General features: G+C 42.1%; 1 long non-coding RNA gene across 2 annotated transcripts in view; it reads left to right on the forward strand.

Annotated features, from left to right (window-relative positions):
- LOC101680464 overlaps window positions 1–15602 on the forward strand; it is a 59074-nt gene that overhangs the window by 3754 nt on the left and 39718 nt on the right. The gene's annotated exons all lie outside the window — the stretch shown is intronic.

Consider the following 15602-nt stretch of genomic DNA (forward strand, 5'->3'; position numbering starts at 1 on the left):
AATGTGGTTTTAATTTGAATCTCCCTGATGGCTAGTGATGAACATTTTTTCATGTGTCTGATAGCCATTTGTATGTCTTCATTGGAGAAGTGTCTGTTCATATCTTCTGCCCATATTTTTTAAGATTTTTTTTATTTATTTGAGAGAGAGCATGAGAGAGGAGAAGGTCAGAGGGAGAAGCAGACTCCCCAAGGAGCTGGGAGCCTGATGCGGGACTCAATCCTGGAATTCCGGGATCATAACCTGAGCCCAAGGCAGTCGCTCAATCAACTGAGCCACCCAGTGCCCCCTTCTGCCCACTTTTTGATATGATTGTCTGTTTTGTGTGTGTTGAGTTTGAGGAGTTCATTATAGATTCTGGATATCAACCTTTTGTCTGTACTGTCATTTTCTTTAAGAACAGGCAAATTCTTCAGGAAAACAGACATTTGGCATATCTAACTGTATATAATAAAAAAAGAAAGAGGGATACTGTCAAGTCAAACATGAAATTATGTATTGATTGTCTACTTCATATACTGTTGTGTGTTCACCTTTGGGAAACTTCTAATTTAGATAAATATACATTTTCTAAGAATTTCTAGCCAAGAACTAAACCATAGTCTATTGACCATTAGAATTTCCAGTGTACAGAGAAGGGAAGATGGCATTGGCAAAAGGGCTGCATTAGTGGTGATTCTTCTATGACTTATGTTTCTTTGGGTTTAGTTCTCATGGATTTTGTGGTTACCTCCTTCCCCTTCCCTCCATCAGATATGTTCATATTTTGTGTGTGTGTGACTCTTGAACAACAGGGGGTTTTGAGGTGCTGATCCCCCTCACAGTTGAAAATCTGTGTATGACTTTTGACTTCCCCAAAACTTAACTACTAATAGCTATTGTTATCTATATTATATTCCGGACTCCTACAATAAAGTAAGCTAGAGAAAAGAAAATTATAAGGAAAATACATTTATAAAACTGTATGTGTATTTGTTGAAAAAAAAAATCATGTGTAAGAGGTCCCAAGCAGTTCAAACCTGTGTTGTTTAAGGATCAATTCTATATTCAAACTGCAAAACATAGGACTTGTGATCCTGACATTTTTGAGTAAATTTGCCAAGACAACAAAATATCTAAATTTAAAATTCAGCAGTGTCCTGACTATTGCATGATACATGGCCAGTAAAAAAAAATACAATCCCTGTGGCAACATTCATTCCTATTCTGTTCCCTAGTGACATCCAGTATAAGTGATGTCCCAGAGTTGTAAACTCAGTGGCCCTGTGCCTCCTCAGAAGTACTGACCAGCATTTCTGAACTGTCCAGGGGCAGGCGTCACAGGAAGCTTGCATCCCCAACACAGGTGAGCAGACAGCTTACTCCCCTTTTCCGTCCCAATATCACCAGTTCCGCATAGCTTTCTGCCATAGGTGAAAACAACAACATTGTTTCCCATAAAGTGTTTATTTTCAGGCTGGTTTCTACTCAGGCCCTCCTTTATTATATGTGTGAGACCACAGAGCAAATGAATACATCATTGTGTTTAATCTGACAGCTGAATGAATGGAGTTGGGTGTTGAGAGGAGACTCTCATTTGCTCCCTCTGGCGCAGACTCAGCCAGAAAAGGCCTATCCTCTCTTTGTGTTCATTGCTTTTTCAACTTTTCCTGTATTTCTTTTTCTTTTTCTTTTCCCTGTATTTCTTATCAGTGCCTTCTAGCCACAGAGGATTAATGACCTTGAATTCACCCTCATCATCACCCTCTGCCTCCATTATTTATTTAATCATATTGTATTGATAGTTTAAGCTGCATAGGCAGGAGGTCATTTTTCCCCCTCTTGGAAAGATTTCCAAAAGGATGGAAGGAGACCTAGAAAAACACCAATAAATTCTATTGACTTCATGTTTGCACTTGAGTCCTGTCTTAGGGCAGAGGGTTGGGCAGGGGGGCTGGGAGGAGGGAGTGAGATGCACTGAAGACAAAGGCTTGAGTCCAAACCAGGAGTCACATTATCTTGCAGTTCCTTTTATCTTTTCTTTAAGGTAAGACTTCACTTCTTTTCATGCAAACTCAGGCCAAGCTTGTGGTCAGATTCTGCCCATCAAAGAAAGTAGGAAGAGAAAGAGGTGGCAGGCAGTCTCCTGGCACTGTCTGGGCATGGTTCTCATGTGATAAAAGTCCCTTTCTCATGCCTCGCCAGCTTTCCCATGGTATTTAATTCTAACCAGTAAAAATTGAAGTGGGTGCTTGCAAAAAACTCCACAAATTTGGTTCCTTGATTGGTGAGGTTCTTTTCTTGTATTATTCCTGTGGCGTTTGTTGGGGCACCTGCTGAGGCCCTCTTCCTGCCTGAACATATTTCTTGTGCAAAAATAGTTGCATTGACCCAGAGCTCCTTCCAACCTACAGTAGAGTTTGTGTCTCATTCTTTCCCTTGGCAAAACAGCAGATATTCCTGAATCCTCCTAAAACCATTTTTTATATCATGTTTTATTTATTTCAAAGGCTATTTATTTATTGAAATTATATAGGTTTTTTTTTTAAATTGAGCTTATGTTAGGAGTTATTTAAGGAGAGGGGCTTATGTCTTTTGTTAATTGAACTTTTGGCCAGTTCTTTAAATTTTGATATACTTCTTTGGAAATTAATCTAAGAATATTTGGTGATATACCACAAAGATAACAATAAATGGCATTAAATTTAACTTCTTACAAGAATCTGTTGTAAAATTGATTATGATTTCAAGAGTATTTGGTACTTATTTGGTATCTACTACTCTATTGGCCTGTTACATGGGACAAAGTGATAGATGCTGAGAAAAATAGATCAAAACAGACCCAGGATTTCTCCTTCTGGGCAAATATCTCAAAAAATGAGTACTATGTCCACAAAGACATGGGCCAGAAAGTCCATAGCAGCTTGCTTGCTTGCTTTCTTCCTTGCTTTCTTGGAAATGATTTGAATGTCCCATAACAGAAGAGTAAATACATACATTGTGGCATAATCCATTCAATATACAGCACTGTAAAGGGTCAGATTACAGCTGCATGTAGCAAGCTGGGTGAGCAAACGTGCTAAGCAAAAGTAAACATTTCACAAGGCCACATACTCTGTAATTCCATTCATATTAAGTTTAAAATAGGCAATACTAATCTATGGTGCACAGGTCAGAACAGTGCTTAATTTGGGGTTATTGACTGGGAAAGGCCACAGGGTAGGCATCTGGGGCATTAGATATGTGTACAGTGGGTTCTGGCTGGGGGTACACTGTATGTATACATTGTATACTTCAGATGCTTACATTTTGATATATATAAATTATGGTTAACTAAATAGCTTAAAAGAAATCGATGACTAATACAGAATCCCTGGCCTCAAGGAGCAAATAAATAGTCTAGTGAAAGTGGAAAGTATGAAAAAGAGTAATTTCTTTGCATGTGCTGACTGCTACCATGCAAGTGTGCAGGAAGAAGATTGAGAAAAAGAAGGATATAGGCATGGGAAAGGAGAGAAGATAAAGACCCACACAGGTTCTCTTGGAAAAAGGCAGAGAGACATTTCAGGAGAGGGACAGCACAAGCACATCTGGCAGAGACCACCCACCAGATCACCAAATCCACCATGTATTTCCCAGCTTTCCTATTTTTTTTTTTTTGAGTTTTCCTATGGCATTTGGTTTTACCAGTTGCTTTGATTTTTTTTTTTTTTTTTTTTTTGATCAGGTAGCTTGTGTATATATATTTTTTTTTTTTTTTTTTTTTTTTAGGTGATATAGGTGGTTTATAAACATATATTTTTATCCCCAGGGGTACAGGTCTGTGAATCACCAGGTTTACACACTTCACAGCACTCACCAAATCACATACCCTCCCCAATGTCCATAATCCCACCCCCTTCTCCCAAACCCCCTCCCCCCGGCAACCCTCAGTTTGTTTTGTGAGATTAAGAGTCACTTATGGTTTGTCTCCCTCCCAATCCCATCTTGTTTCATTTATTCTTCTTCTACCCACCTAAGCCTCCATGTTGCATCACCACTTCCTCATATCAGGGAGATCATATGATAGTTGTCTTTCTCTGCTTGACTTATTTCGCTAAGCATGATACGCTCTAGTTCCATCCATGTTGTTGCAAATGGCAAGATTTCATTTCTTTTGATGGCTGCATAGTATTCCATTGTGTATATATACCACATCTTCTTGATCCATTCATCTGTTGATGGACATCTAGGTTCTTTCCATAGTTTGGCTATTGTGGACATTGCTGCTATAAACATTCGGGTGCATGTGTCCCTTTGGATCACTACATTTGTATCTTTAGGGTAAATACCCAATAGTGCAATTGCTGGGTCATAGGGCAGTTCTATTTTCAACATTTTGAGGAACCTCCATGCTGTTTTCCAGAGTGGCTGCACCAGCTTGCATTCCCACCAACAGTGTAGGAGGGTTCCCCTTTCTCCGCATCCTCGCCAGCATCTGTCATTTCCTGACTTGTTGATTTTAGCCATTCTGACTGGTGTGAGGTGATATCTCATTGTAGTTTTGATTTGTATTTCCCTGATGCCGAGTGATATGGAGCACTTTTTCATGTGTCTGTTGGCCATCTGGATGTCTTCTTTGCAGAAATGTCTGTTCATGTCTTCTGCCCATTTCTTGATTGGATTATTTGTTCTTTGGGTGTTGAGTTTGCTAAGTTCTTTATAGATTCTGGACACTAGTCCTTTATCTGATATGTCGTTTGCAAATATCTTCTCCCATTCTGTCAGTTGTCTTTTGATTTTGTTAACTGTTTCCTTTGCTGTGCAAAAGCTTTTGATCTTGATGAAATCCCAATAGTTCATTTTTGCCCTTGCTTCCCTTGCCTTTTGCGTTGTTCCTAGGAAGATGTTGCTGCGGCAGAGGTCGAAGAGGTTGCTGCCCGTGTTCTCCTCAAGGATTTTGATGGATTCCTTTCGTACATTGAGGTCCTTCATCCATTTTGAGTCTATTTTTGTGTGTGGTGTAAGGAAATGGTCCAATTTCATTTTTCTGCATGTGGCTGTCCAATTTTCCCAGCACCATTTATTGAAAAGGCTGTCTTTTTTCCATTGGACATTCTTTCCTGCTTTGTCGAAGATTAGTTGACCATAGATTTGAGGGTCTATTTCTGGGCTCTCTATTCTGTTCCATTGATCTATGTGTCTGTTTTTGTGCCAGTACCATGCTGTCTTGATGATGACAGCTTTGTAATAGAGCTTGAAGTCCGGAATTGTGATGCCACCAACGTTGGCTTTCTTTTTCAATATCCCTTTGGCTATTCGAGGTCTTTTCTGGTTCCATATGAATTTTAGAATTATTTGTTCCATTTCTTTGAAAAAGATGGATGGTACTTTGATAGGAATTGCATTAAATGTGTAGATTGCTTTAGGTAGCATAGACATTTTCACAATATTTATTCTTCCAATCCAGGAGCATGGAACATTTTTCCATTTCTTTGTGTCTTCCTCAATTTCTTTCATGAGTACTTTATAGTTTTCTGAGTATAGATTCTGTGTCTCTTTGGTTAGGTTTATTCCTAGGTATCTTATGGTTTTGGATGCAATTGTAAATGGGATTGACTCCCTTATATATCTCTTTCTTCTGTCTTGCTGTTGGTGTAGAGAAATGCAACTGATTTCTGTGCATTGATTTTATATCCTGACACTTTACTGAATTCCTGTATAAGTTCTAGCAGTTTTGGAGTGCAGTCTTTTGGGTTTTCCACATATAGTATCATATCATCTGCGAAGAGTGATAATTTGACTTCTTCTTTGCCGATTTGGATGCCTTTAATTTCCTTTTGTTGTCTGATTGCTGAGGCTAGGACCTCTAGTACGATGTTGAATAGCAGTGGTGATAATGGACATCCCTGTCGTGTTCCTGACCTTAGCGGAAAAGCTTTCAGTTTTTCTCCATTGAGAATGATATTTGCGGTGGGTTTTTCATAGATGGCTTTGATGATATTAAGGTATGTGCCCTCTATCCCTACACTTTGAAGAGTTTTGATCAGGAAGGGATGTTGTACTTTGTCAAATGCTTTTTCAGCATCTATTGAGAGTATCATATGGTTCTTGTTCTTACTTTTATTGATGTGTTGTATCACATTGACTGATTTGCGGATGTTGAACCAACCTTGCAGCCCTGGAATAAATCCCACTTGGTCGTGGTGAATAATCTTTTTAATGTACTGTTGAATCCTATTGGCTAGTATTTTGTTGAGTATTTTCGCATCTGTGTTCATCAAGGATATCGGTCTATAGCTCTCTTTTTTGGTGGGATCCTTGTCTGGTTTTGGGATCAAGGTGATGCTGGCCTCATAAAATGAGTTTGGAAGTTTTCCTTCCATTTCTATTTTTTGGAACAGTTTCAGGAGAATAGGAATTAGTTCTTCTTTAAATGTTTGGTAGAATTCCCCCGGGAAGCCGTCTGGCCCTGGGCTTTTGTTTGTTTGGAGATTTTTAATGACTGTTTCAATCTCCTTACTGGTTATGGGTCTGTTCAGGCTTTCTATTTCTTCCTGGTTCAGTTGTGGTAGTTTATATGTTTCTAGGAATGCATCCATTTCTTCCAGATTGTCAAATTTGTTGGCGTAGAGTTGCTCATAGTATGTTCTTATAATAGTTTGTATTTCTTTGGTGTTAGTTGTGATCTCTCCTCTTTCATTCATGATTTTATTTATTTGGGTCCTTTCTCTTTTCTTTTTGATAAGTCGGGCCAGGGGTTTATCAATTTTATTAATTCTTTCAAAGAACCAGCTCCTAGTTTCGTTGATTTGTTCTATTGTTTTTTTGGTTTCTATTTCATTGATTTCTGCTCTGATCTTTATGATTTCTCTTCTCCTGCTGGGCTTAGGGTTTCTTTCCTGTTCTTTCTCCAGCTCCTTTAGGTGTAGGGTTAGGTTGTGTACCTGAGACCTTTCTTGTTTCTTGAGAAAGGCTTGTACCGCTATATATTTTCCTCTCAGGACTGCCTTTGTTGTGTCCCACAGATTTTGAACCGTTGTGTTTTCATTATCATTTGTTTCCATAATTTTTTTCAATTCTTCTTTAATTTCCCGGTTGACCCATTCATTCTTTAGAAGGATACTGTTTAGTCTCCATGTATTTGGGTTCTTTCCAAACTTCCTTTTGTGGTTGAGTTCTAGCTTTAGAGCATTGTGGTCTGAAAATATGCAGGGAATGATCCCAATCTTTTGATACCAGTTGAGTCCTGATTTAGGACCGAGGATGTGATCTATTCTGGAGAATGTTCCATGTGCACTAGAGAAGAATGTGTATTCTGTTGCTTTGGGATGAAATATTCTGAATATATCTGTGATGTCCATCTGGTCCAGTGTGTCATTTAAGGCCTTTATTTCCTTGCTGATCTTTTGCTTGGATGACCTGTCCATTTCAGTGAGGGGAGTGTTAAAGTCCCCTACTATCATTGTATTATTGTTGATGTGTTTCTTTGATTTTGTTATTAATTGGTTTATATAGTTGGCTGCTCCCACATTGGGGGCATAGATATTTAAAATTGTTAAATCTTCTTGTTGGACAGACCCTTTGAGTATGATATAGTGTCCTTCCTCATCTCTTATTATAGTCTTTGGCTTAAAATCTAATTGATCTGATATAAGGATTGCCACTCCTGCTTTCTTCTGATGTCCATTAGCATGGTAAATTCTTTTCCACCCCCTCACTTTAAATCTGGAGGTGTCTTCGGGCTTAAAATGTGTTTCTTGGAGGCAACATATAGATGGGTTTTGTTTTTTTATCCATTCTGATACCCTGTGTCTTTTGACAGGGGCATTTAGCCCATTCACATTCAGGGTAACTATTGAGAGATATGAATTTAGTGCCATTGTATTGCCTGTAAGGTGACTGTTACTGTATATGGTCTCTGTTCCTTTCTGATCTACCACTTGTAGGCTCTCTCTTTGCTTAGAGGACCCCTTTCAAGATTTCCTGTAGAGCTGGTTTGGTATTTGCAAATTCTTTCAGTTGTTGTTTGTCCTGGAAGCTTTTAATCTCTCCTTCTATTTTCAATGATAGCCTAGCTGGATATAGTATTCTTGGCTGCATGTTTTTCTCGTTTAGTGCTCTGAAAATATCATGCCAGCTCTTTCTGGCCTGCCAGGTCTCTGTGGATAAGTCAGCTGCCAATCTAATATTTTTACCATTGTATGTTACAGACTTCTTTTCCCGGGCTGCTTTCAGGATTTTCTCTTTGTCATTGAGACTTGTAAATTTTACTATTAGGTGACGGGGTGTGGGCCTATTCTTATTGATTTTGAGGGGCATTCTCTGAACCTCCTGAATTTTGATGCTCGTTCCCTTTGCCATATTGGGGAAATTCTCCCCAATAATTCTCTCCAGTATACCTTCTGCTCCCCTCTCACTTTCTTCTTCTTCTGGAATCCCAATTATTCTAATGTTGTTTCGTCTTATGGTGTCACTTATCTCTCGAATTCTCCCCTCGTGGTCCAGTAGCTGTTTGTCCCTCTTTTGATCAGCTTCTTTATTCTCTGTCATTTGGTCTTCTATATCACTAATTCTTTCTTCTGCCTCATTTATCCTAGCAGTGAGAGCCTCCATTTTTGATTGCACCTCATTAATAGCTTTTTTGATTTCACCTTGGTTAGATTTTAGTTCTTTTATTTCTCCAGAAAGGGCTTTTATATCTCTCGAGAGGGTTTCTCTAATATCTTCCATGCCTTTTTCGAGCCCAGCTAGAACCTTGAGAATTGTCATTCTGAACTCTAGATCTGACATATTACCGATGTCTGTATTGATTAGGTCCCTAGCCTTCGGTACTGCCTCTTGTTCTTTTTTTTGTGTTGAATTTTTACGTCTTGTCATTTTGTCCAGATAAGAGTAAATGAAGGGGCAAGTAAAATACTAAAAGGGTGGCAACAACCCCAGGAAAATATGCTTTAACCAAATTAGAAGAGATCCAAAATCGTGAGTGGGGAGAAAGGGGATAAAAAGAGGTTCAAAAAGGAAGAGAGAAAAAAGAAAAAAGAAAAAAAAAAAAAAAAAAAAAAAAAAGAATTTAAAAAAAAAGAAAACACCTAAGAAAAATGTAAAAAAAAAATATATATATATATATATATATATATATTAGATAAACTAGTAAAAAATCGTTAGAAAAGAAAAAGGTAACAGTTAAAAAAAAAAAAGTTTTTACCCGAAGGTGAGAAAAAAAAAAAAAAATGAAAAAGAAAAAATTAAATTAACTGCAAGACTAAAAAAAATCACAGGAAAAAAGCCATGAGTTCCGTGCTTGGCTCTCTCCTCCTCTGGAATTCTGCTGCTCTCCTTGGTATTGAAACCGCACTCCTTGGTAGGTGAACTTGGTCTCGGCTGGATTTCTTGTTGATCTTCTGGGGGAGGGGCCTGTTGTAGTGATTCTCAAGTGTCTTTGCCCCAGGCGGAATTACACCGCCCTTACCCGGGGCCGGGGTGAGTGTGCCTGTGAGTAATCCGCTCGGGTTTGCTTTCAGGAGCTTTTGTTCCCTGAGCGCTTTCCGTAGAGTTCCAGAGGACGGGAATACAAATGGCGGCCTCCTGGTCTCCGGCCCGGAGGAGCCGAGAGCCCAGGGCCCCACTCCTCAGTGCGCCCTCAGAGAACAGCGCCCAGTTACTCCCATCTGCCTGACCTCCGGCCGCGCTCCGAGCTCACCGAGCCTGCGACCGGTTCAAGGTAACACGGAGCTGCGAGCTTACTGTCAGCTCTGTCTCTGTAGCCGGCTTTCCCGTTCCAATACCCGCAAGCTCTGCGACACTCAGACACCCCCGATCCTTCTGTGACCCTGCGGGACCTGAGGCCACGCTGACCCCGCGTGGGCTTCGCCCCGGTTTAGCCTCTGGAGCGATGTCCCTCAGCGGAACAGACTTTTAAAAGTCCTGATTTTGTGCGCGGTTGCTCCGCCGCTTGCCGGGAGCCGGCCCCTCCCCCCGGGGTCTATCTTCCCATCGCTTTGGATTCACTTCTCCACCGGTCCTACCTTTCAGAAAGTGGTTGATTTTCTGTTTCCAGAATTGCTGTTCTTCTTCTCTTCGATCTGCCGATGGATTTTCAGGTGTTTGCAATCTTTAGATAAGCTATCTAGCTGATCTCCGGCTAGCTGAAGCAGTCTCAGCTTGCTACTTCTCCGCCATCTTGACTCCTCCCCCCCGCTTTGATTTTTTTTTAAAGATTTTATTTATTTATTTGACAGACAGAGATCACAAGTAGGCAGAGAGGCAGGCAGAGAGTGAGAGAGAGGAGGAAGCTCCCTGCTGAGCAGAGAGCCCGATGTGGGGCTCGATCCCAGGACCCTGGGATCATGACCTGAGCCGAAGGCAGAGGCTTTAACCCACTGAGCCACCCAGGTGCCCCTGCTTTGATTTTTAGAAACATTTACTTGCTTAGCTTTGGTGACAATGTTTCCTATTGCTTTCCTTTCTCCTTCTTGGCCATTCTCTTTCTTTTCCTTCCTGGTTCCTTCTCCCTAGTCTTCCTTTTTAAATGCCACCATCCAGCATGTTCTGTCCATGGTCATGTTTCTCTTTCATCCTGGTCTGTGAGCAATCTCATTCATCTGTGCTCATGGTTTTAGCTACGTCCTCACCTATGGTGTTGACTCCAAGCTTGGTGTCTCTAACCTACATGTCCATCACTGCCTCAAGAAAATCATATATGACATGTCAACTGGACATCAACACTTAGCTGCCCTGCAGATAGTTCTAAATTTAATATCCCTAAAACTGAGCTCTTCATTTCCTTCCCCGCCCCAGCCTGCATTTCCTTTTATTTTTCACTCATCTAGCAAATGGCCCTTGAGTGCAGTCTTGTTTTTTTCTGCCAGGCTCAGTTAGATTATCTGTCTCTATGCTTCCATAGAGATACTTGGCATATACTCCTACCATAGCTCAGTTGACTCTCAGGTCAAAGTAGTAAACAAAATGGTGCCATTGTGGTGGTGCATTTTTACCTCCAAGAAGCCCACCTGAACTGATGGTTCATATCATTATGGAACATGATGAAGCCAACATTCCTTATTTTTTTGTCAGGACTGGCAGTCGCTTCACAATGTGTCTACTCTTCCCCACAGCTCTGGGTGAACACTGGTATGAGGAACACTGTATTTAGCTTCATCAAATGACAGAACTTCAACTGTTGACAAGCAAAAAGAAAATGCACTGAAAAGCCTGGGATTTGACCTTGAACATAACTGAATCCAGGGACTTTGATGGTGTCATTGAGATTGGGCTCCCCCCCTCCCCCTTCTCTCGGGCTCTTAGATCTCCTTTTATACCTATGGGCTCAGATCTCAGGTGGGCCATGAAAGCTGTGCATTTACATGACCTTAATGACTGGCAATTCCAGCAGACATAGAATGCTTTTCTCTGTGTCTTTCCAGCAAACTTCCACAGGCAGCATCTCCTTGGCCAGACTTGACTCATGAGCTCACCCCAGAACTCATCACTGAGGCTGGGGGTGGTGGGGTGGGATGACTGCCCCAGTAATCCAGGCCTGAGCCCTGTGCCTACTTCAGGAGTTGAGTGTTGAGCTCAGGGTAGGGTGGGCCCTTATAGGAAAATGAAGGTGCTGTTACCTGAAGAAGGAATAAAAGCTGGGGAGGCCAAAAAGGAAAAGAAAAGAATACTTGTCTGTGAGGAGGGGTTGGTGACACTGCAGGCTTGGGGCATGCCTCTAAGTTGGCAACAACCATGTGATCCCCTGGGCCAACCCTTCTTTCTTGATTGTGGTTTAGCCTCTGATTCACTCCATCTGTCAACTTGTCTCTCCTGTCAGTCATACACTACCTAGGACAGGTTACTGTCAGGGGAACAGGAATCAAAGAAAGGGAGCCTTTTAATCTGTATTTTCAATTCACCCTCTGTCTCTACCTGCCATGCCCTGTCCTGTGTCATGGGAATGAGGAAGGGTGATGCAACCAGCCAGTTCTAGCCAGTCTGTGTGAATCATCTGTAAGTCATGCAGAACGATGATATCAAGGGGTCAGATTTCCAGGAACTACACCTCATGCGTCTTTCTTATTCCACAGTACCTGGCATAGGACTCTGGCTTCCATCCCTCTGCTGCTCACCCACCCCTCAAACATTGCTCAGACTATACACTGAAGATTTGTGTGGAGGAAAGAAAGAGCTACTGCCCTAAACCCAAAGGCTGCAGAAGCCACCGACAGTGGACAGAACACTGGAGTGGCTGGGTAACTGGGGTATTTGACTAGTGTGCCCTGGGAGGACCACACTGGCTCTGCATGCCTCTATGTTCTTGTCCATTGGTGCTTGGTCTCATTGAATCTCATCCATGTTTCTAGTCCTGGCTCTATGACCAGATTAACTTGTGTTCTCGTGCATTCATTGCTCTCTCCCTCACCCTCAACTTTCTACCAGTAGAATGAGAATCTGGGACACAAACACACCCCTTTTAACTCAAAATGTTTCTATGATTCTGGGGTATTTCATTTAGGAGAAGACCCACCACACACGCATACACAAATACAAATCCTATATTCTGGAGTTGATTTGATGAAAATCACCATAAACCATTTAAAGTATCCAGTAATTTACTAGTAATGCATTTCCTGATGAGGGGATAGAAGACCATGGTTTCTCTCTCTCCTACTGATTCAATATGTGCTGCTCCTTAAAATAAAAATCAACTTCACATAAAGCTGCTGAAAGTTTTATGTAGTCTTAGCACACACCACACCTAAACTCAGCAGGACATTGTTTCCTTGTTAGAGGACACATAGCACAGAGTTCCAAATAATAGCTCAGTTGTCCAATGTATACTTAATGGATTAGCAAAGTTAACAAATGATATCTTATTCCTGGCTCCTTCTGCTGAAATGTAATACTTCCAAAGGCGAATAAACTGTTCCCACTTAGTGACCTTCCTTCTTTCAGGGAATGAACACATTTGCTTCTCTCAACCTAGGCCTTTTCCCCTCCCCACAGAATAAACCAAAACATCTGGAGATACTGTGGGGTCTCTTTCAAGAATACTGCACGTTCTTTTTCGGCTCTTACTTTTCTGGGAGATGAATCTTGACAACTCGAAATTAGAAGCTGGTGCTATAACCACACGTGAGACCAGTCTAACTGTCCCAAGGGATCCTCAGTCCTCCTTTTTCCCTGTTTTTCCCCTTCTCCATTCATTCTTGTCTCTTCTTATGTCTTTCCTTGTGATGTCTCACTGAGCCTCAAGAATGCAAGGCACAAAGATGCTTCCCTTTCCTTCTCTCCCATTTCCAGCCAGAAAGAGGCCACCTGGAATGAGAATGCAGCATTGCTGACACCAGCTACCTTTCCTGCAAGCTTAGCCTCAGGCCAGGGCTGCTGGTTAATGGCCCAGCATTGACCTCACTACTAGACATCCCTGAAGGCCACTGAGCTCTTACCTCTGTGTGGGAATAAGTGACAGCTTGGGACTCTGAAGCCAGGTAGAACTGACTTGTCCATCCCTTCCATGATGAGGGGTTTTGCAAATGCTGCTGTGTGTGTCATTTCTAATTACTCATTTACTTCCCCACCACACTGACTTTCCTGTAGTCAAAGAGAGGGACCTGGTGCACATCTCCCGTGTGATGGGTAGGGGGCTCATTGCCAACCGAATCTCTAGAACCATTCAGGCTAAGATAAGGGGGAGAAGGCAGGCTGTAGGACACCCACAGAAAGGAGGTGGGTGACTTCTCAGGGATCTCTCCTCCTCAGCTGCCAACTGAAAGCTGCTAGCTAGGTTCTTGAGGTCCAGCTACCACTGGTGTATGGTTAGAGAGAAGAAGCGTGAGTCAAAGGATCACTTAGGTGCAGATGGTAAGAGCATTCCAATTGCTCTGTAGAGCAGTGGGCAGTGTGGGGGGAGGCGGGTGGAGAAGTCAGTGAGTTATAAGAACCTGTAAGGATGAAATATTCTGGGAAGAGACATTTTCTCTTGGGATATGGACAGTGGTGAGGATGTGCATGTGTGCTGGGTGAAAAGCAGGGTGATGGGGAATGAAGAGAATGATGGGAAGATGCAAATAATTGATGTGGAGAAAGGTCTAAAGAGCCTCCCTTGTCTGCTTTGGCTGGTTTTGCTGCAGGTGGAATGTGAAATATGAACTATTTACACAGCTCGTATTTCCATGCCCTAAGAAAAACAGAGAAAGCTGGGCACGGAGCTCTGACTGAGCTCCCTTCTTCTCAGCTCCAAACCACTTCTTTAAAATGGACCGTTAGACTTTGGAGGAAGCTGTTTTCCACTAGACCTAGTGGTGCTGGAGCAGAGCATGTGCTACCAGCTGAGAAAACAAACCCGAGAAAGAGAAAGTATACTCGGGTTAACGGGCTCTAGGCAAGAAAGCCTCCTTTCCCTCCCCTTCCGGGTGGGCCCCGGTCCCCCGGGGCTGGAATCGTGGGCTTTGGCAGGAGAGGTCCTTAGGTAGGGGATGAGGACTGGCTGCCCTGCAGCCACGTAGAGAACATGAAGAGATTTACAGTCTTCTACTCCTGACTTTCATTTAATGGAAACCAGAGGTATTAAAACAAGGCAGCAAATAACACCATAACAGGAAATAAAAGGGGAGAAGGGGGAGAAAATGCTACACGTTGAATGGAGTGCACATTTGCAACAACAGGTACTTACAATTTTTATCAGCCCCACTCTGCACAGGTGATGTGACAGCCCCCAGTGTGGTGGGTGCTCAGGGGTCCCCGCGTCTAGAACTTATGAAGAAAAGTTTCACCTTTGCTGAAATGCTGAAATCCTCAAGGGGCTTGGAAATCTTTTTTTTTTTTTTTTAATTTAAAGATTTTATTTATTTATTTGACACACAGAGACAGACAGACAGAGAACACAGGCAAGGGGAGCAGCAGAGGGAGAAGGAGAAGCAGGCTCTCGGCTGAGCAGGGAGCCCTTCCCTGGGCTCGATCCTGGGATCCAGGACCATGACCTAAGCTGAAGGCAGACGCTCAATGGACTGCGTCACCCAGGTGCCCCTTGAAAGTCTTTGTTTATCTGAAGAAACGTTTCATACCTCTGTTTCTGGTTTGTTTATACTTTTCTGGAACTAGTGGATTAAAAATTTCTGGTGGTCCAAAAACCCTTCATGGAGTGTGTGTGTGAAATAGAAAATGTTCATTCTTTTTTTCTTTCCACTAGCTGGCAATCTGAGTGAAATCTGACTTTTTTTTGGTTTGTTTGTTTATTCATTTGACAGAGAGAGAGAGTAAGAGAGGGAACACAAGCAGGGAGAGTAGGAGAGGGAGAAGCAAGCTTCCACTGAGCAGGGAACCCCATGTAGGGTTGGATCCCAGGACTCTGAGATCATGACCTGAGCCAAAGGCAGCCACTTAACAGCTGAGTCACACAGGCACCCCTGAAATCTGACATTCTGTGCCCTTGTCTATAGTTTCTGAGTGGGCATCTTTTTTAGGCAGCCCGTGGTCCTTCCTAGTGACAGATTTCTCATCTGACAGAACAGTTCCTTGTACTGAAGAATAAATCCTGTTTTTAGAGCCACAAGTATTTCTTCTCCTTTTTTCCAAACTCATACCCGGACTCTGATTCATCAGCTAAATTCAGGTGGAAGAAATCAGATGCTTATAAAAATATTCTGAAAAGCCAT

This window comes from Mustela putorius, unplaced genomic scaffold (assembly GCF_011764305.1).
Source record: "Mustela putorius furo isolate JIRA1106 unplaced genomic scaffold, ASM1176430v1.1 tig00003870_pilon_pilon_pilon, whole genome shotgun sequence".
NCBI lineage: Eukaryota > Metazoa > Chordata > Mammalia > Carnivora > Mustelidae > Mustela > Mustela putorius.